Source organism: Lissotriton vulgaris, chromosome 7 (genome assembly GCF_964263255.1).
Source record: "Lissotriton vulgaris chromosome 7, aLisVul1.2, whole genome shotgun sequence".
Lineage (NCBI taxonomy): Eukaryota > Metazoa > Chordata > Amphibia > Caudata > Salamandridae > Lissotriton > Lissotriton vulgaris.
Genome location: NC_141695.1, coordinates 145,432,422 through 145,453,091, shown reverse-complemented (window position 1 = coordinate 145,453,091; position 20,670 = coordinate 145,432,422).

The following is a 20,670-nucleotide window of genomic DNA, read 5'->3' as shown; positions in this document are numbered from 1 at the left end:
CCAGTTGTGTCAAATATGGAGGCCAGCTCAGGGGTGGCACAATACATGCTGCAGCCCCTGGTAGGCCTTGGAAACACCTATGCCCTGGGTACCTAGGGTACACTGTTACAGGGGCCAATAAGATGAACCAGTTCCAATTCGTAATGCACCTAGAGTGCATTGGCAGTAATTTAGAGAGAGAACAGCAGGCTGTGGGTCTGATTAGCAGGCCCACAGCCACATTAAGTCATAAACTAGTGAAGCAAAAAGCAAAAATTGGGGGATGACCCTAGGATAGCAGACCCTACTCTCCTACACAACCCCCCCCCCCAAACGTAGGGACATTAGACTAACCTTGACCAGTTGTGTCTTCATGTTCTAAGTGGAAGTACCTGGAGAGACCATCTGCGTTGCCATTGTCAGTCCCTGGGCGGTGCTCCACTGTAAAGTCCATCCCCTGTAGGGAAATGGACCACCTGAGTAGTTTGGGGTTTTCACTCTTCATCTGATTAAGCCATAGGAGGGGCTTATGGTCGGTCTGAATCTTGAAGTGAGTGCCAAACAAGTATGGTCTCAACTTCTTCAGGGCCCACACCACAGCAAAGGCCTCCCTCTCAATGCCTGACCAACATTTTTCTCTGGGGGTCATCCTTCTGCTAATAAAAGCAATGGGCTGGTCTTGACCGTCTACATTAAGCTGTGAAAGCACTGCTCCCACTCCCAACTCAGAAGCATCTGTTTGAACAATGAACTCTCTTAAGTAGTCAGGACTCTTCAGGATAGGTGCAGAGCACATGGCCTTCTTCAGGTCATCAAATGCCTTTTGACAGTTTACTGTCCACTGAACCTTTTTGGGCATCTTCTTGGATGTCAGATCATTAAGAGGAGTCACAATGGACCCATAGTTCTTAACAAACCTCCTGTAGTACCCAGTCAGGCCCAAGAAAGCTCTGACCTGAGTCTAGGTAGTTTGAGGGGATAAGTCCTTGATGGTCTGGATCTTACTCTCCAGTGGTTGAACTTGGCCTCCACCTACAAGGTGGCCCAGGTATACAACCTTACTCTGCCCTATCTGGCACTTTGTTGCCTTGATAGTGAGGCCTGCCTTTTGCAGAGCCTCAAGCACTTCCTTCAGGTGGACCAGGTGATCCTCCCAGGTGGAGCTGAAGACAGCAATATCATCCAGATATGCTGCGCAAAAGTCATCCAACCCAGTAAGGACTTGCTTCACCAACCTTTGGAAGGTGGCAGGTGCATTTTTCAAACTAAAGGGCATCACCACAAATTGATAATGCCCACCTGGGGTAGATAATGCTGTCTTGGCTTTAGACTCCTCAGCTAACTTGATTTGCCGGTAGCCAGCTGTCAAGTCAAATGTGCTCAAATATTTGGCAGAAGCCAACTTGTCAATGAGCTAATCTGCCCTTGGAATAGGGTGTGCATCTGTCCTGGTGACAGCATCGAGTCCTCTGTAATCCACACAGAACCTCATCTCTCTCTTTCCATCTTTGGTGTGAGGTTTGGGGACCAGAACCACTGGGCTAGCCCAGGGGCTCTCTGAAAGCTCAATAACACCTAATTCCAGCATCTTTTGCACCTCAGTCTTTATACAGTCCCTGACATGGTCAGGTTGCCTGTAAATCTTGCTTTTTACAGGAAGACTGTCACCAGTGTCCACCACATGGGCACACCGGTTAGTCTGACTGGGTGTCAAGGAGAACATATGCCTGAATGACTGCAAAACTTGTCTACAGTCATGTTGCTGACGTTCAGTGAGGCTGCCATCTAAGGCCACACCATCAACTGAGCCATCCTCAGGGTTCTGAGTGAGCAGGTCTGGGAGAGGGTCACTCTCTTCCTCCTGTCCCTCATCTGTAGCCATGAGCAAGCCCATGTCTTCCCTGTTGACATATGCCTTCCGTCTGTTGACATAGAGCACCCTGTGGGGGCTCCTGGGAGTTCCTAGGTCCACCAAGTAGGTAACCTCTCCCTTTTTCTCAAGAATTGTATGGGGTCCAGACCATTTGTCTTGGAGTGCTGCTGGGGCCACTGGCTCTAACACCCATACCTTCCATGTACTCAGCCATCCTGGAGCGGAGACCAAGTACATAGTCCACTATGTCTTGTTTAGGCTTTTTGAGAGGTAACTCCCATCCTTCCTTCACCATAGGGGTCCTCTTACAGGGTGCCCAAACAACAATTCAAAGGGGCTGAAGCCAACCCCCTTTTAAGCTACCTCTCTGTAAGCAAACAAAAGGCAGGGTAGACGGATGTCCCATCTCCGCCTGAGCTTTTCTGGTAATCCATACACTTTAGGGTCTTGTTAAATCTTACAACAAGCCCATTACACTGTGGATGATAAGGAGTGGTGAACTTGTAGTTGACACCACATTCCTTCCACATAGATGTCAAGTATCCTGACATGAAGTTGCTACCTCTATCAGATACTACCTCCTTAGGAAACCCCACTCTGGAGAAAACTCCAAGTAAGGCCCTGGCCACAACAGGAGCTGTTGTGGTCCTAAGTGGAATTGCCTCTGGGTACCTGGTGGCATGGTCCACCACCACCAGTATGAATCTGTGCCCAGATGCTGTAGGGGGATCCATTGGACCTACAATATCAATCCCCACTCTTTCAAAGGGAACCCCACCACAAGTAGTGGTATCAGGGGGGCCTTTGTGGTGCTTCCTGCTTTACCACTGGCTTGGCAGGTTACACAGGAGCGACACAACTACTTGGTGTCTTCAGACATGTGAGGCCAATGAAAGTGAGGGACAAGCCTGTCCCAAGTCTTATTCTGGCCTAGGTGTCCTGCTAAAGGAATATCATGGGCCAAGGTAAGAAGGAATCCCTAAATTGCAGAGGTATAACCAACCTCCTGGTTGTACCAGGCTTGGGGTCTCTACCCTCTGAATAAAGGAGTCCATCATCCCAATATACTTTATGGGCACCTTGAGCATTCCCAGCAGCCTCAGCAGCAGCCTGCTGTCTGAGGGGTTCAAGAGAAGGAAAGGTTAACTGAGCCTGCCCCAAGTCTGCCCTAGAAGGTACCCCTGTCCCCAGAAACTCAACCTGATCAGGTTCAAGTTATTCAGAGACAGTTCCTTCAGGGGCCTCAAGACCAGCTTCCTGTGAAGGCTGATCCTCAATTGTAGGCAGTTGAGAAGGCACAGCCTTCACCCTCCTGTTCTTCTTCTTGGAAGGTGCTTGGTCCATTGTTCCAGGATCGAAGACCTGAGGTTCAGAGGGGCACTTGTTGGCCTGTGACCTGGTCACAGCAAGGACATGTGATGATATCCCTAACATCTCTGCATGAGTCCTGTACTCAACTTCTGACCATAGAGAGCTCTCCGGGTCATTGCCCAACAAACATTCAACTGGGAGATCAGCACTAACCACAACTCTTTTTATGCCATTTACCCCTCCCCAGGAAAAGTTAACAATTGCCACACTATGGGTAGTGGTGACATTGCTGGCATTGGTCACCAGGTAATTATCACCTGGCATGTATTTTCCAGGGTCCACAAAGCTAGGTGTCACCATAGTGACACTGGCACATGTGTCCCTGTATGCTTGAGCCACTTTGTCATTAATCAAAGGCGTCTGTCTAGATTTGCCCAGATTACTGGGACTTATGGTAGGGGCCAAATCTATGTCCCCCTCACAAATCAGAACAGCCTGTGTAAGGGTTTCTGACTAGGTCATAATCTCCTTCAGTTCCCAAGGTGATACCCACTACCCCCTTGGTTTGTGGACCAACACTGCCAACTGTACTAGTGGGTGCAGGTGCCTTATGGGCTGCAGTGTTGGGGGCTCCACCCTTTTTGCACTCACTTGTCCAGTGAGAGGTGTTTTTACAAGTACTACACATGGGTTTTCTTTGACCTTCTTCCTTCGTTGAAGTTTGGGACCCCACCCTCTGTATTAGTTTGGGGCCCAGTTGAAGATTTCTGGTCTTTAGCTTTCTGCGCCCCACCCTTCTGGTCTGTTTTCTTCTGGTCACCACCCTGGTTCTGGTTCTAGTTCTTTTGCTTAACTCTGGTTCTAACCCATTTATCTGCGCTCTTTCCCAATTCTTGGGGAGAGGTCAAATCTGAGTCAACCAAATGTTGATGCAACTGCTGGTTCTGACAATTATTTAAAATGTGTTCTCTCATAAGCAAATTGTACAATCCTTCATAGTCTGTAACCTTGCTTCCCAGCAACCATCCCTCCAGAGCCTTAGTGGCACACTCAACAAATTCAGACCAGTCCTGAGTCTGTGTCTTCTGGGTGTCTCTGAACATTAACCTGTACTGTTCAGTGGTTAAGCCTAACCCATCAATCAGAGCACTCTTCAGGACCAGGTAGTTTCTAGAATCCCCATCACTAACTGTGAGGAGTCTGTCTCGGCCTCTACCTTCAAAGGAGAGCCACAAGATTGCTGCCCACTGCTCCTGAGGGATCTGCTGTACTTTGCAGGCTCTCTCAAGGGCAGTCATCCATTTGTGGATATCATCCCCAGCTTTGTACGGGGGCACAATCTTACTCAGGTTTCTGTTATCAAAAGACCGGTCTTTATCCTCGTGGATATTGCTGGCACCAGTGGGTTCTATTACCCCACTCTCTCTAGGCTGTCTTGCTCTAGCAAGTTTCTCTTGGGCCAGGGCAATTTCTAATTCTTGTCTCTGGATCCTAAGCTCAGCCTCTCTCATTTTGGCCTCATGTTCCCTTCTCTGAGGGCTAGTCATCTCCCTTCTGGAGTGACCATGAGAACCTCTAGAAGCCTGGGAGGTATTGGATTCACCTGAGTGATTCCTCCTCCTCCTATTCTCCTGGTTAAGTCCACTTGGGTTTCTGGGCAAGGTCATCCTTGCTTCAGTCCCAAATACACTTAAGTTAGTCTGGTTAATCCTGCTGACTAGCACCTGACTATTTCTGCCATCATCAGAATCACTGCTCGCCCCTTCTGTCTCCTCTTCATCTTCCTCCTCATTAGGCTGAACATCTCCAGCGACTTGGTCATCCTCATCTAACTGGACTACAGGGACAGGGGTATCAGTATTGTCATCTTCTGTGGGAGAGCCTCCCTCAGCATTCCCTTTGGGGTCTGCTTTAGAGGTCTTTAGAGCCTCAGACTGGTCTAAGAGCTCTCTAAGGTGGTCTGTAGTAGGGGATGGCCCCGTCTTCAGACCTCTTAAGGCACAAAGCTGCCTTAGTTCCTTAAAGGAAAGGAAAATATAGCAAATTTGGATGGTGCCCTTGGAGGGTCAATCTCAACAGAGACATTCCCAGTGGAACCCTCTGATCCAGACATTGCTCTAGTGTGGGTGGATATGTTGCAATCTACCTACACTGGTGTTTACCTACTAAACCTATCTAGTAGTTGTAGTCAGGGTGTGCTACTCCCTATCCTCTACAACAACTAAGTTCAGTAGAACTTAAGTATACTAGTCTTGTTTTATATGTACCTAGCAGGTACCTGTATGATCTTTCAAATCATAATCTCAAAGATTGTAATGGTAAAACAAACAGCAAGCTCAGATCCCAATCCGTAGCTCACCAATGTGATAAGTTGGCCTGGTATGTGATGCTCACTAATTCTAGTTGTTAGAACTGGCTATTTCTGGTAGGCTAAGGCTGACGCCAAAGCCAGGCAGAAACCACCATTCTAGTCAGGGCAAGGAAGTCACACGCCAAGATAACCCCTGCTCACCCCCTTGGTAGCTTGGCACAAGCAGTAATGCTAAACTCAGAGGCAATGTGTAAAGTATTTGCACCAGCGCACAACAGCAACAACATACTAGGCACACCACAAAAGAGACTCCACACAAGGTTATTATAAAAATAACTTTTGTATTGTAAAAACACATCAGATAAAATCACACATATACATTGTGCCAACTGGCACGGGCAATATTCACATGGGATTATTCACAAGACAGGGCCACATGGGCCACTGTCATATTCAGATATAGCACTTCTAGAATAAGTAATACTAAACATAAAATGGTAATCAAAAATATCACAACCAGTATCCACTGGTAACAGGAACCAGGACCTTACTAGGACCACCTGTACTAAAAAAAGGACAACCATCTAAGAATAAACACCTTTAGGGGTATAAACCAGAACACCTTACCCATGATGCATAAAACACCTTCAGAGGAGTAATAAAGAGAAACACATGATGCCATAAAATACATTCAGAGGTGTTAAGAATAAAGCACATGATGCAATACAATACATTCAGGGGTGCAGCGCAAGAAGACACATGATGACTAAACATTCAGAGGTGCAGCGCATGGAAAGAAAGACACATGATGCCTAAAAACATTCAGAGGTGCCAGAACAACACAATAGGCAATCACTATTAAAAACATAGGAATCACATTGCGCATAACTTACATATGCCACCACCTGTGGCAGTCCCTAGGCCAACTGGCCTTGATGGGGCAAGGATGCCCTGAGTCCAAGGTCAGAGCGCGCTGCCATGCAGCGCCAGTCACAGAGTACAAAAAAGCCTAAACGTGGCAGCTGCCCACAAAGTGCTGGGCAGCTGGGATCAAAAAGCTGTGGCAGGGCTCTCAGTAGCCCCTAGAACAAATCTGCGCCACCTGAGCCACACAGGGTCTACAGCAAAACATGCCCCCAAAGCGTTGGAGCCCTCAACTCTGCAGACAATGCCCCCTCGAGCCTTCTCATGGCTCTGGACAACGTTGGGGCGACCCGCTGCCAACCGGGGCCGCCCTTAAACGCACCACAGTAAGGTATGCCCCTACGAGCCTCTCAGGCTCGTGAAACAAGATGAGGCCCCTCGAGCCCCTCTGGGCTCACACACTTTGGGGCGACCCACTGCCAACCGGGGCCGCCCTTGAAGCATTCATGGCTTGACTCGCGTTGGGGCGACCCACTGCCAACTGGGGCCGCCCATGAAGCCCTCATGGCTTCCCTCTGACACGAAGCGCGAGCTCGCGCTACTGGGGGGGGGGGCAGACACCGACAATGTGTCCCGGCGCCCCTCCCCTTCTCCGGCCCCACTCACCGGTCTGTCAGGCGCTTGCCGGTTCTCCTCCTCGGGCTCTCCCTCCAGTCGGGGAGCCTCGCGGTGGGGGCAGGCACCGGCAATGTGCCTCGCGCCCCCTCCGCTCGTGTCTGCAGACCGCTCCTCTCGCTGCAGGGCTCCCTCCGCTCACAGAAGCCCTGCAGACCAGCCGCCATCACTCATCCTTCTTTCCCGGGCCGGCCTCATCTTCTGCCTAGCCAGCCAATCCCGTCGCGGCCCCTGTGACGAGCCTCCAGCAGCACCCGGGGGTCAGCCACTCACAGCGAGGCTCCCGGGACAGCTTTCGATGACGCAGCGGCACTTCCTCCAATGGATGCGCAGCTCACAAGAATAGGCCCACAGCAGCGGCCAATCACAGCGCGTCTTCTTTGACGAGCCTCCAGGCAGCAACCAATCAGGTCGTGGCCCCTTCGTGATTCTCCCCGCAGCCTCTGGTCACCTTCAGGCCCCCGGGCAGCAGCAATCACGGCGTGGGCAGCCGAAGTTAAATGAAATTAAAAATAAGCGAGGTGGGCACTCGCCAGGGCGGGCAAAGCGCTCCTCAGCGCTATAATCAAAATAAAGCGTTCTAAAGCGCTATGGGGCAATAAAGCGCTCCCAAAGCGCTAGGAAGTACAGATAAAAGCGCTCTCAAGCGCTTGGGGGAAATAACACGCTCCAAAGCGCTAGAAACCAGGCAGAGCGCTCCCAGGCGCTCAGGGGGAAGCACAGCGCCTCCTGCAGGAAAATGCAGCTTCTCCATGCTGAAAAAAGATCCCAGAGATTCCCAGGGGTAAAGCCAAGTCCCCCCCATCAGCCCAGCAAGGCAGAGGGGTCCCCCAGGAGTCCAGGAAAGTCCATAAGAGGTCCAGGAGCTGGGCAGCAGCAGCAGCATGCCCCTGGCAGATTCAAGTTAGAAACAAGAACATTTTGGCAGGGGACACAGCCCCTTCTTATACACAGAAAAGTCTTTGAAGTCCTTTGAAGTCATTTGAAGCAGGCAGTGTGAGTACCAGCCAGAACTGGTTACAGGGAAGTCCCTTCAGTATCAGGGACAGAGGTGACAGTCGCCCAGCGGGAGGTGGAGCCAGCTTTGCAGTTAGGCAGGCACAGCCCTTCACTATCAGGTGCCATCTCCTCCCACTTCCCTGGCAGCAGATGCTGCCTTTCATCCATGGGCTGACTCAGACAACCATTTGGGCTCTCCATCCCCTGTCATCCTCAAACCAGACAGTCAATCCACAAGCAGGCCCAGGCACTCTGGGCCAGGCTCACCAGCCAATCACACGCCAACAACAACTTACACAAATATGCCAACTTCCAAAAGTAGTACTTCTAGACTAGACGCAGTCATGCCGCATATATCATTTTGCAGCATTCATTCTCACGAGTTCGCTCATACCAAACTCGTCCCTGCACTCCCCACACATCAGGAACTACCATGGGCATACATATTCCCCATTCATTCCTATGGGAGGGCAGGTCACTCACCACACATACAGAGAGCTCAAGCACTTTACACTGTACCACAGTGAAAAAGTGCGCAGAGGCCTAAAATCACCAACACCAGGTTCCATAAACAGGCTGGGAAAAAGCAAAAAGTCTAGGGGTGAACCTGCCCAACGGGCTGGGTCCAACACAAGTGATCTCCTTGTACCATGCCAAGCAACCCTTATGATGTTTGCTTGTAAGTCAACCTTATAGACCAGCTATCCTAGTGGTAGCCTGGAAAAAGCAGTCTTAGGCTAAACTCTGAAAGGCATGTGAAGCAAGCTGTTTTACCATATACAACCCCCTTGAATACCAAATGAAAGGACACCACACAGATATATATTGAAAATATATATATATTTATTAACTACAAATATCCCCTATACTCTTTATGAGCACAGAAGCACAAGCGTTAAAGCAAAACACAGTTAAAATACACAAAAGTTGCACAAAATGGATGAGCCCTAGGGGCCACCTAAACCATATACTAAGAAAGTGGTATAAGAGATACCAATCGAAAAGGAAACAGGCCTAGGGCCTTGGGAATCGCTGGAGCTGATCGGGACTAGCAGTGACTAAGTCGGGAAAGGCCCGCGGGACTCGGGTGCAGTGTTTAAAGTGCACGCACTCACCAATGCAATGTCTATGGTGCATAAAAGTTATAAAGTTAGTTAGTTAGGAACCTTCCGAGTGACCTAGAGGAGCGAAACTTAAGACACAGACACTAGAGGTATGTACCAGTGTGGGAACACCGGCGTTGCTGAGTTACCTCACCCACAGGACGCGGGTGCATAGGGTCGAAGTAGTGTCGGGTTTCGTCACGCTGGTCGATGGTGCTTGGAGCTGAAGATGCTGCAGGCGGCTCGATGTGAAGAGTTCCGGTGGATCCAAGGGTGGATCTGAAGTGGTGAAGACCTGAAAGCAGAGGGGACAATGTTCAAAGTCACTAGCCAGTGACTACCGTGGAACCAGATTGGAACCAGGCGATGTCGGGTGCAAACAGGCGTTGAGGTGTAGCTTCTCTCTGCAGCCACGTGGACACGAAGAGGTCGAGGACGTCCCACATAGGCTTCTCGCTGTTGGCGGTGTCGGCAACTTGATTGGAGCAAACAGGCCTTGGCTAATGCAAGCCACGCAGGAATCGAAAAAGGCTTACCACTCGGACCAGCAAGGTCAGAGCGGGTGCTCCCTTTTACAGGAGCGAGGGCAAGTCTGGAGCAACCAGACCCACAGTGTAAGTTGAAGGTTTCGTCGCCAAGATGGCCGCTGACCACGTGGCAAGTGGCTGGGATGGCGCGTCGAGTGGCACAATGCAAAAGGGCCCCACGCAGATCATGGAGATGCTGGGGGGCTGATCTTCGGTGCAAGGGCTGCTCGGTGGTGGGGCTTCTCAGTCCCCAAAGCACAACATCGAGGGTGCCTCGTATGCTGCGCAATCAGCTTCTCGGGGGTCTTTCAAGAGGTCCGGTCCCACGTCTCTCGATGCCTCCACGTGTCCCTTCTTTGCAGGGACTGTGGATTGGGCTGTCAGAAGTCTGGGAGTCTGGGTCTTGTCAGGCTCCGGGCTCTGGGCTCCGGCTCCGGCGGCAGCAAAGCAGACGTCGAGTTGCTGGATGGTGCCTGTGTTCACAGGGTGGCCACTCCTAGGCCACAAGGGAGATGCTCTTCAGTCTTCTGTGCAGCAGAATGTCGAAGTCCAGTCGTCTTCTTAGTTTCAAGTGGATTCAGGATGATCTGAGGTGCTCTGGCATTGCTCCCACTCTTATTCCCAATCTGAGGGGTGGATCACCTGCTAGATCCCTCCTCTGGGTGGGACCAGGAAGGGGGGCGGTTACACTCCCTTTCCTTTGTTCAGCTCCTCGCCAGGCCTGGGTCTGGAAAGTCCCAGGGCCGGTTTGGACTGGCTTATGCAAGGGGACACCTTGTGAGCCCCGGGCATGTCTGTTTCTATTCAGCCCTGTCCTACCCAATACACAAAATCCTGTCTGGGGTGGTGCTCGCACCTCCCAAGGCAGGAAGCCCTTTGTCCAAGCCTCCCTCGCTGGAAGAACTCCCAGCAGCAGGAGGTCAGACTTGTGTCTGTGGTGGCAGCATCCATTTTGTGATGCTGAGGCTCTGGTTAACTTTAACCGGGGTTAAGGCTATGTACATGTCGTGTCCCTCTAGAAGGATGGAATGCTATCCCCGTCGACAGAACTATCGAGGGGATAGTATTCCAAATCGTATGACACCTTACTCAACATGTTTTGATAAAGCCAAACCAAAGTTAGCATATAACCACGAGGATTATAATGCACTTAAGAGTATATGGTATGGCAATATCCCGGAACAGCTAAGGGAGTTGTTCCCGACAGCTGCAGACAGGCTCAGCTCATGCTAGAGCACCATCTCACATGAAACCACGCACTCTGCCCCCAGGATTGCAGGGGCCTTCCATAGGAATGGCCTATAGGTTAACATGTGTCCAGTTAAGTTTAGATATAGGGATACTATATCTAAGCAAGAGGTGATTACACCAACTTACCCTAGCTGAGTGATCAGCCAGTTGTGTCAAATATGGAGGCCAGGTCAGGGGTGGCACAATACATGCTGCAGCCCCTGATAGGCCTTGGAAACACCTATACCCTGGGTACCTAGGGTACACTGTTACAGGGGCCAATAAGGTGAACCAGTTCCAATTCGTAATGCACCTAAAGTGCATTGGCAGTAATTTAGAGAGAGAACAGCAGGCTGTGGGTCTGATTAGCAGGCCCACATCCACATTAAGTCATAAACCAGTGAAGCAAAAAGCAAAAATTTGGGGTGACCATAGGATAGCAGACCCTACTCTCTTACAGTGATCATGCCTATGCAGTGCATTATTAAACGCGCCACAATCAGAGGTGGCCATAGCTGCATATATGCAGCCCAAACAACAACCACTGTGTGGAAATAACCTTGAAGGCCTCGGCACTCACTGTTCAGACAAAGCTTACCAAGCAAGGCTGCTAGTATAGAAAAACATATTATTCTCATGTGAAGCAAAACACTCTGCTAGACTCTAAACCTTTATAAGCCGGGGGATCTCAGCACTCTCTTGTGTATCTCTGTGTATAGCAAGAGTTATTGATTAATAATAACCCGTTTTTTAAACTTTGTACATATTTTAGCCTGCAGCTTTTAAATCATTTGTCCCCACCTTGGTGTGAGATCTGCTTCGCCTAAGGCTTTTCCCCGACCTGCCTGACACAGCGCCGCCGTTATTAGGCGCTGACAACCTAGTCCAGCCACTTTAGCCGCCATCTTGGGCACGGGAAGGCTGCCGGTCTAGGTGATCGCTCCTCCCGCCCTCCCAGGATATTTAAGGGTGTTTCTTACTTCCCCCGTGGATTCTGCTTATTCTACCCCTGAGGCGGAAGCCGGGGGATCTCAGCACTCTCTTGTGTATCTCTGTGTATAGCGCGAGTTATTGATTAATGATAACCCGTTTTTTAAACTTTGTACATATTTTAGCCTGCAGCTTTTAAATCATTTGTCCCACCTTGGTGCGAGATTTGCTTCGCCCAAGGCTTTTCCCCGACCTGCCTGACACAGCGCCGCCGTTAGTAGGCGCTGACAACCTAGTCCAGCCACTTTAGCCGCCATCTTGGGCAGGGGAAGGCTGCCAGTCTAGGTGATCGCTCCTCCCACTCCCCTCAATCATGGATAAAAGCAACAGACCCGTCCATCCGCGCAGAGGGCGGGTGCGCCAGCGGCGCGCCAAAGGCAAGCCCGTCTGCGCCCGTCCGCGCCTGGACCGGGCCTAGGGCCACCCCCCTGGTTCAGCTCCCATGATCTCACGAGGATCATACACATTGAGTATGCTCCGGCAGCTGCGGCCCCCTTACCATCAGTCATGCTCTGTTCTTGACCCTCTGCTCCTCGCTAGAGATTTCGCCCACACTTGTCCCTGCTGTAAATCCTCTATACCCTTCTTGTTTAAGCCCTCTCTCACCACTAATTCTAAATCTCATAAAACGTATTCTATGGCCCTTATTAATGTCCGGTCGCTCGGAAAACACCGACAGGACATAGCTGATCTGATTGAGGACAAAAAACTTGACATGCTATTCCTGACTGAAACCTGGATGGACAGCTCGTCCAATCCAGATCTGGTGATCGCAGTTCCCGAAGGCTTCTCTATCCACAGATTGGATAGACAGCGTAAGAAAGGCGGTGGAATCGCAATAATCCTACGTGATGCATTTACTGCCAGAACTAATTTAATTTCTCTACCATCATGTGAGGCTTTACAATTCACCATCAAATTGACTCCCTCCTATAATTTTAAAGGGATCCTATTATACCGACCCCCAGGGTCAAGGATTGGATTTATTTCGGACCTCAGGGCCGTCCTTGAATCTTCAGCCCTGGATAGCTCTCTAACTGTCTTTGGCGACTTCAACTTTCATTTTGATCAAACCGAGGACAAGGATACAGCAACCCTCCTAGCTGACATGACTATGTTTGGACTCCCACTATTGGTCAAATCACCCACACATGATGGGGGCCATATTTTGGATTGCATCTTCAGTAATTTAGTGGAGCTACAGGTTTCTCAAATCCTCCCCCTCACCTGGTCAGATCATCATGTCATCTTGGCATCGCTGACGACTCATGATTCTGGCTCTCCTAAACAACACTCCATCCCACGTCAGCCTTTTCCGGCATGGAACGATATAGACCCTGCCAGCCTGAAAATTCATTTGACTAATTCTACTCCCTCCCTATCAGCCGATCCCAACACCGCCATTACACAACTTAATGAGTGGGTGGGCTCCGCAGCCACCCATCTGGCCCCTCTTAAACAACGATCTCGTAATAGATCTGCTCCGTCGGCCCCCTGGTATTCAGAGGCTATAAGAAATCAGAAACAACAGTGTAGGAACAAAGAGAGGCACTGGCGGAAAGACTACTCTGCGGAGGCCAAAATCAAGTACAAAGAAATGCTGGTTATATACAAAACCACGATTAGTGAGGCTAAGAAAAAGTTCTTCAGCGACAGAATCGAACTAGCCGAAAACTCCAACAAAGCACTGTACGAAACTACCAAGCAGTTAGCTGGTTACTCTCTAAACGTAACCCCCCCACCTTCTCAGTCGCTATGCAACGCCTTGGCCAACTTCTTTTATAGTAAGGTTAATGACATCTATTCAGCCTTCGCAAATAACACTAACTCCCCCTCTAATTCGCCGATAACTTCTCGGACTGGACCCACCCTCTCTCAGTTCACAGATATCTCCAGTTCTCAGGTCGCGGACATTATATCCACCATAAAATCGGGTTCTGCTCTTGATCCATGCCCTCTTAAAGTATTACTTCCTGTCATCGAAGTGGTGCTTCCTGCCATCACTATCTGCAACTCCATGTTCACCTCAGGTATTTACCCAGCCACTTTAAAACAGACTCTCATTAAACCACTGTTAAAGAAACCTCATCTTGACATGGAAGAATTAAAGAGCTACCGACCTATCACCAACCTTCCAATTCTGGCAAAAATAGCCGAAAAGGCACTGAATTCACAACTTTCGGCCTTTATAGAGGAACACCATCTTCGACGAGTTCCCAGTTTGGCTTTCGCCAATATCATGGGACGGAGACGGCTCTAATTAAAGCCGCGGATGATATCAGATCCATCCGTGACGCCGGGGGGACTGCAATCCTAATACTGCTTGACCTGTCGGCGGCTTTCGACACGGTCGATCATGTTACTTTGATCGACCGTGTCGAAAACATTGGTGTCCAACACAATGCCAGGAAACTACTGGCCTCCTTTTTGGCCAATAGGACTCAGGTGGTTACAATGGGTTCTTTCCACTCTTCCACACAGTCTCTGCCATGCGGAGTTCCCCAAGGCTCATCCCTTAGTCCGACACTTTTTAATATCTATGTTTCGGACCTTGCCAATACCATTCATGCACATGGGGTGGGCCTTACCTCCTATGCGGATGACACTCAGTTGGTCCTTGCCATTAAGAATGATGGCCACAAAAAATCCGATGATCGCAATCAGGGCATGTTGGCGATTGGGAATTGGATGGCTTCCAATTGCCTAAAATTAAATTCCGATAAGACGGAAGTAGTCATTTTTGGTCATCTGACCCCGGAATGGTCCTCTTGTTGGTGGCCCTCATCATTAGGCCCTGCCCCTGAGCCTATTAGCAAGGTGTGGAATCCGGGAGTCATTTTTGACAACCGTCTCACCTTTCTCCCTCATGGTAAACAAGATCACTTCTGCCGCTTTTCATAAATTGAGATTAATCAAGAAAATCCTTCCTTTCCTTCCCGATTCAGCTGGCAAAACATTGGTCACCTCACTGGTACTGTCGACCCTGGATTACTGCAATGCTCTGTTCTTGAATGCACAAGAAAGAGTTTTGAACAAAATGCAAATAATCCAAAACTCAGCAGCTAGGCTTCTGGGCAGAATCCCCAAATACCATTCTGCTTCTGCAACCATCAGAGAACTACACTGGCTACCTATAAGGAATAGGATAAAATTCAAAGCTCTCTGTATAGTGTTCAAGGCCATGCACAACATGGGACCTGCTTTCTTCACTCAAAATTTGATTCCTTACTGTCCTTCCAGAACCTTACGTTCCTCCAGTCTAAATGATCTCGTGGTTCCTCGCAGCAAATCTGTTTTATGGGGAGACAGAAGATTTCTTGTTTCAGCCCCCAAACTTTGGAATACACTGCCTCCCTCGATCAAATCAAGCCGTTCACTCTGGTCTTTCCGTAAACAACTCAAGACCTGGCTTTTTATTCCGTAGACCCACTCTTCCCCTCACCGGTTAAATTCTGCAGATATCCTAGCGCCGAGACGCCCATGGGCCATTGTTCGCGCTTTAGAAATTATATTAATAATAATAATAATAATAATAATAATGATGTGTGCCGTGTGCAAAAGCAGCAGAAAGGAAAAATGGCGTTTAAACTTCTAATAAGCTCATGCCAACTTAACACAGTGTAAATGCAAGGCTCATCCCCATGACACTAGCAGGTTGCACTAGCCCTCAGGTGAGGGTACAGTGGTATGAATCCTGGACCCCAACAGTGTCTAAGTCCATGCTTAGACATTGTAAATGTAGTAAGCTCATAAGGAGTATATGGTCTTGGAGATGGCAATTATGAACTCCCCAGCTCCATAAAGGTTTTACTAACACTGGGACGTTTGGTAGGAAACTTCTCAGCACATCAAACCCCCACTGGTGACAGTGTGAGATTTAATGTAACATTTGCTCATCTGGGATCTTAGAGATGACCCCTTAAAAACGTCCAGCTCTGTTGTGGTTCTTGGATGGCTGCCCATTTGCCACCACCAGCACTCTCCAGGTCGAGAGCCAAAGCCCATCCTGGGCAGGGGTGTCATGCCTCCTCCCCCAGGATGGATGGGGTCCACGAAAAGGAAGCTTCAAAGGCATCCCACCTTTGGAAGCTGTCCCTGCCTTTTGCGGCCCACAGCAACTGGCTTCCACCACCTCCGCCCCCACTTCAAGTGGGAGAATCGGCTGGAAAACCAAGCAAGGAAGAGAGGTATGCCCATCTTTGCCAATCCCATCCCACAGGTGGGGGAGGGGAGGTGAAGCACACATCTCAGTCCCCTCCATCTTGAAGATGAGGGGACTCAGCCCCCTCACACAAGAGGGTGGCATACTGGGGGTTGTACAAAGAAAGGGGCCCATTGATCCCGAGTTGCAGGCCTCTTCTAACGCCTCTAAATTTAGTATTTAGAGACACCCTGAAGTTTGCCTTCTCAGATTGGAGGAAAAAGAAAAACCAAAGAGCTGTGCTGACCCAGGAAGAAGAGGACACCTACTGCTTTGGCCCCAGCCCTACCAGTCTGTCAGCCTCCGACCTGCCTACAGCAAAGAACCTGACATGTCCAGCACTAAGCATCCCACAGAGCCCAGAGGACCTGCCCTGCAACCATTTTACAGACTCTTTCTCCCCTAAGCATTGGATTTGCTCAAGCCAAGACTCACCCACAGACTCTGGATTCTAGCGACTCTGCAATGCTGCACCACTCTGCACCGGATACCCATGGCCCGCGTTCAGGTGGCCCAACACCAAAGAAGGTCTCCCCAGCAATCCTGACTTGGAATCTGGTGATCCCTGACCTCCCTTAAGCTTTAAGACAATGCCTGCAGCCTTAGCCTGAAGGATCCCAGCAACTGGAGCTTGTAAGACGACTCTCCAACAGAAGACACCCCAGCACAAGACACCCACAGGTTTGGGTGGCCCAACCAACAGTGTCCAGGCATCCCCCAAGTACCCAACTTACCTCTAAAACCAGTGTTCACCATCAGGAAGTCTCCCTGCCTGAGCCTGCAGCAACTTTGCCGAACCAAAGGTGTCCATTGAGAATTACAGGTCTCTGACATCTCCTTGGCACACCACACCCTACCGCCCCTGTGCCGCTGGTGATGCAGCTCCTGTGCTGATTGTTGTTGCTTGCAGTGCTGACCTTTGCTCCCACACCAGAGTGACCTGCTCGTAAGCAGACCCTAACCGAAGTCCCTGTTAGTCCCATTGGCTAACACTGGGCCTCTGCACTCTACATCTGGATGTCCCAGTGCCGTTGGTGATGCAACTAGAGTGCTTATCTAGGTCTTCGGGAACCTTGACCCTAACACCCAAAACTCTCACTTGTAAGACGTTTACTTAGCTGTGAAACAGATAATGTTTCCCATAGGAACCCATGTTATGAGATTTTGGGCCTAAAAAAGTTTTGAACTGTTGTTTTGTGTGGGGAAAACAGTAACTATAACTCAAGCCAAGAAACATATTACTTACCTTGTATTGTGAGATCATTAGGTGTGGTATCTAGGCAACCCACCCCCAATACTCAATGTAATCTAAATGTACTCAAAAAGCATTCTAAAAGGAATTCCTGTGAAATAAAGCCTGCTTTTTAAAATCATACCGACCTGTAACAATTGCAAATCCATTTCCAATTGCATTTCCATGTAAAGGTTTACCATTTTACCTACTGGAACCAAGTCCTGCTTAGTTCTAGAAATAAAATACAAGTATACCTTTTTTTATACTTCATCAATTGGTCTGGATTCTGTCTCTGAGAATGTGTAATCAGTCCCTGAGTGAGTGAATACAATAAATGCTTAACACACCCTCTAGATAAGAATAACTGCTCGCCCACAGTAACACAAAGAGAGCTGTTAGTACTATCCATAGTTTAGCCTATTCTATACCTCTGGGGAATCCTTAGGCTCTTTGCACACAATACCAATTCCATACTTCTGTATAGTATATACAGAACGAGCTTCCTACAGTAAGTGCAACTTATGAAATCAAACACAGCATTAACAGCATGTGGCACACATCTAGATGAAGTAGCTGTAAGGTACATACTGCAAAATGGACCATTGTCCATGCAGAACTCCACAAAGGTATGATAAGTAGATACCCTCCATATGTGGATACACAAATATCTAACTTCAAAACATCAAACAGAAATCCAACTTACTTCATAGGGAGAAGTGCAACCTGAATGACATTGACAGTGGCCAGGCCAAGCTGAAAGACTGACCACATACCATGTCACCCAATGCAATGTCTGCCTCATCAGGACATCAACCCACATAGAAATCCATCCATTTCCCCTTGTCCTGTCTAACTCCAGCACTAGTTCCAAGGCCACATCATACTAACCACTTCACCCGGATCAACCATCAGAGATCAAACAAACACAACTGTACTCACACATTACTAACTCACACATTACTAACTTTAAAATATCATCAAATAAATAGGAAAGTAACGACAGGACTAATGTCTTCCAAACTGTGATCATTTTTAATGGATTTAAAGAAATCCAGGAAAGAAACAAAGGGCAATGGCCAGTCCATTTATTGTCCATATGCCACAGCACAATACTGCCACACCAAACTTCTTGCTGACACTGCCAGGGAACTTCCCGTCAAAGGGGAATCCATTGGGCACAGTAAGCACCTAGAAGATGGTACTAGGGAAGATGGGGGCAGAGGTTTAGGGAGGGGTGGGTTTGTCCTTAAGAGGAGGCTTTTGGGCTTTAGGGTCTTTGGGGCTGGATTGAGGTTAAAGCATGTTGTTCCTTTTTTTCTTTATTAGGCAGGGTACCTGGGGTGGGGAGGCTGTTTTTCTGGATGGAGTAGGAAGTGAGTTTGGGTATTGGAGGGTTTTTGGGACTTTGGTGGGTGGCTTTCACAGGGGTAAGGGCAAGCACAAACATGACAGGGAAAACAGGTAGGGAGTGGAAAAGTGAGATTGGTCTGATGTCTGGATTTGTTTTGGTGTCAGTTGTGTGGGTGACTGAGTGTTTGTGTTTTTTTGGTGGGAGTGTTGTGGATGTGCTGGGTGTAGTTGAGGGTTATGTGGCTGTTGGTGCAGTGTCGGGAGATATGGATGTTGTAGAGGTGTCTGATTGTTAGTGGTGAGAATGAGGATATGGGTGTTGCTGAGGAGTCTGTGGCTGTGTGGTAGCTTTAGGTATGGGTGTGTCTGAGGATGGTTCTGTATTGCTGTGATGCAAGGGGCATGCTGGGTATGGTGGGAGTAGTGAGGGAGGTGAGTGTATGCATGTATGTTTGAGTTTTTTGAAGTCAACAGGGAAGGTGGTAATGGAACTGGGGGTCGCAGATGAGGATGATGGTAGAACTAATCCTGTTGGGTCGGCCACCACTCAGGATTGTCCACTGGAGGATGACTCAAGTAATGATGAGTTTGAGATGATGTCCTTGGGGCACTCCTCAAATCCTACAGGTCGCTGGGTCCATCTGTGTCTTATGTATCACATCCGGAACCGCCGTGACCATCTATGTCTCCACTGACGTAGGCCTCTTCTCCTCCACTTCCCCTGGATTTATCTGAAATTACATGTAACATGGATTTATTGCAACTGAGCATCCACGCCTGACCATCACAAATGCACTGAAAACATTGAAGAAGCCCACATATCACACCATCTTTATGGTTCATTCCATTGGCTTCAAATTGAGCATTAGCACATGCATACATGCTACATGACCTGCAGACCATAGGGTCCACTCATGTCATTACCCCAGAAAGGCACTTATGCATTGATGGAACATTCTACACGCCTTCCTTATATCCATACTAGGATAATTGATCACCTTGCATACTTTGGTACTTGTTCCATACCATTGTAAAGAGAAGTAACCAAATATGATTGATCCAAAAGTGAGATTTGCACAATGCTCACATAAAGGTCAGAATAAAACCCATATAACTATTACCCATGACACATCAGGATGTCATGAAGTTGTACACCAATGGAGTATTATTTGCTGTTGTGGCAGACATCATGCCACATTTAGCAGATAAAGTTCCCTGAAAACATTGAGGTCCAACCATTTGGGTGAATTCACATAGCACAAAATACCATATAGCCATAAGAACATATCTGCTTGTTACTGGTGATGACACCAGTCATAGATTGTATAACCACAAGCCAATACACCTTTGAAGGTTTTGGGTGTCCCTGAACATCCATGACATGAAGCTGTGGGATCACTAGAGTCCCAGTGGCAGCCACATCACATCATGATTTGGTATGCTTACTCAGATTGCCTTGTATGGAAAAGTGTGGGGATCACATATTATCCCCACAGTTCTACATCTCACTCTCTCATGCATGAAACCAGTTAGTGAATGAGTGTTTTGAAACACTTTTGCAGATGAACCAACAACTGGCAAATACACACTAGCCAACGTGTAGGCACTAATGCTGGTGGCACCAGTGATGACTTCTCTCTAATTTCAATGTAAAACCAGTACTTACCAATGTCAACTGTTGTACAGTCGCTGCATGTACTATGAATTCTATGTCATGTCACATGCATTTGGGCCACATCACATGAAAGACAGTTGTTACGGTACACCACTCCTCACACAAGCATTACCAATTGCCTGTGTGGTAAAATTGTCCCCTAGATTTACTGAGAACACGAGATTATTACTCACTTCACTCAGCCGGGTATCTGTTCAAAAGGAGAGAATTGGATATGGACAGGACTCTTCCATTTTCTTTCTGAACTTCCAGACACAGCCTGCCCACATATCAATGCCAGGTCTTGTTCTTTGCAGGATGAGGCTACTTATCCCAAATTAACCTCACTGTTTCACCAATTCAATACTA